The sequence below is a fragment of the Nannospalax galili genome, unplaced genomic scaffold (genome assembly GCF_000622305.1).
Source record: "Nannospalax galili isolate Female #2095 unplaced genomic scaffold, S.galili_v1.0 scaffold944, whole genome shotgun sequence".
Lineage (NCBI taxonomy): Eukaryota > Metazoa > Chordata > Mammalia > Rodentia > Spalacidae > Nannospalax > Nannospalax galili.
Genome location: NW_008352899.1, coordinates 2,560,289 through 2,562,668, shown reverse-complemented (window position 1 = coordinate 2,562,668; position 2,380 = coordinate 2,560,289).

The following is a 2,380-nucleotide window of genomic DNA, read 5'->3' as shown; positions in this document are numbered from 1 at the left end:
AGATAGATAGATAGATAGATAGATAGATAGATGATAGATAGATAGATTAAAAAAAAGTTGCTGGTTGTGGTGGCACATGCCTGTAGTCCCAGCACTCGGGGCAGAGGCAGGCAGATCTTATTTTGATATATCACAGTGAAAGATTTATCGTCCTCTTTTTTTTTTTTTTTTTTTTTTTTTTTTTAAAAAAAAAAAAAAAAAAAAAAAAAAAAAAAGAAAAAAAAAGAAAAGTTGAAAAGAAAGATTTGGAGCCAGGCATGGAGGTACAGATCTATAATCTCAGCACTAGAGAAGCTGAGGCAGGAGGATTGTGAATATGAGATCATTTGAGCTACATAGTAAGACTATGCTTCAAAAAAATGAAATAAGGGGGCTGGAGGGATGGCTTAGCAGCTAAGAGCACTGGGTGCTCTTGCAGAGGACCCAGGTTTGATTTCTAGCACCCACACAGCAGCTAACAGCCATCCATAACTCCAGTTCCAGGGGATCCGACAGCCTCCTTCTGACCTTAAGGCATTGCACAACATGGGTGCACTTGCATGCAGGCAATGCACTCATACACAAAATAATTTTAAAAATATTTGAACACTGCGGTGGCACACATCTTTAATCCCAGCACTCTGGAGGCAGAGGCAGATGGATATCTGTGAATTCAAGGCTAGCCTGGTCTACATAGCAAATTGCAGGCCAGCCAAGGCCACATAGTGAGACTCTGTCTCAAAAAAAAATTTTTTTATAGTACTGGGAATTGAACCTAGAGCTTCATACATATTAGGTAGGTGAGTTACCACTGAGACACATGCTCAGCCTTTGGTAGAAATACAATCTTGTAAACCAGGTGTTGCTGGTTTACCCTGTAATTCCAGAACTTGGGAGGCTGAGGCAGGAATATTGTGAGTTCCAAGCTAACCTGGACTACATAGTTCTAGGCCAGCCTCAACTACTGAGCAAGAAATTATCTAAACAAAACAAAACACCCCCCCCCAAACAAAAGAAACAAAACAAAAAACAGAGCCATGGGCTCCAAGAACTTCCCACCAAGCCTAACAACTTGAGTTCCATCCCAGGGCCCCACATGGTAAAAGAAGAGAACTAGCTGGATGTAGAGGTGCACGCCTTTAGTCCCAGCACTTGGGAGGCAGAGGCAGGTGGATCTCTGTGAGTTTGAGGCCAGCCTGGTCTACATAGTGCGTTCCAGGCCAGCTGGAGCTACAGGGAGACCCTGTCTCAAAAAGAAAAAAAAAAAAAAGAAGAGAACTGACTCCTACAAGTTGTCCTCTGACTTGCTGTAGCACATGCAAATGCCCCCCCCGCACATAAATGCACACAGAATAAATAAATGTAATAAAAATTAAAAATGAAGCTGGGCGTGGTGGCACACGCTTCCTTTAATCCCAGCACCCAGACAGAGGCAGGTGCATCTCTGAGTTTGAGGCCAGCCTGGTCTACGTAGCGAGTGCCAGGCCAACTGGAACTACAGGGAGACCCTGAATGAAAAGGACAAAAGAATAAATAAATAAAAATGAAAAACTAAAAAAGGAAATGAAGTCCTGCAATTAAGTAGCTTTAGCATTGAATAATGGGCAGGAATATGGCGGAAGTGAGTAATGAGTAAACAAATTTTATTTGCTAGTCAGTATGAAACCTAGCTCCTACTGAATAGAGAACAGCTTCTAGCTGGGCATGGTGCTGCTGGCCCTAACCCCAGCATGCCGGTAATCCAGTGGGCAGTGGGGGCAGGAATATCAGCAGTTTGAGGCCAGTTTTGGCTGCATGAGATGCTGCCTTAAAGAAAGCAAAACAAGACAAAATGAAACAAAATAGTGCATCAGCAACATGCAAAGGGGAATTACCTCTTAGTGTGGAAATGGCATAATGGAACCCACACACCTGAATTTGAGGCCAGCCTGTGCTACACAGTGAGTTCAAGACAAGCCTGGGCTTGAACAGACAAAAATAGAAACCACCCCCCTTTAGTTGTTACAGTGCTTGAAATTGGATCTAAGGCCTTGTTTGTGTTGAGCAAGCATTCTACCACTGAACTATATTCCAAGCTAACCCATTATGTTGTACAATTCATATTTACTTCATATATACTTAAAAAGAGGAAGAAAGTGAAGAAAGAGGAGGAGAGGGAGTGTGTGTGTGTGTGTGCGTGCGTGTGTGTGTGCATGCGTGTATGTGTGTAGGGAGAGGGAGAGACAGACAAACAGAGCCAGGGCCTCATGAACGAGGCTGGGCCCAAATTCACTATATAAGCTGGGCTTGTGCCATCATGCCCAAACAACAATAACTTCTCCTTCTCCTCCTCCTCCTCCTCCTCCCCTTCCCCCCTCCCTCCTCCTCCTCCTCCTTCTTTTCTTCTTTTTTTGTTTTTTTT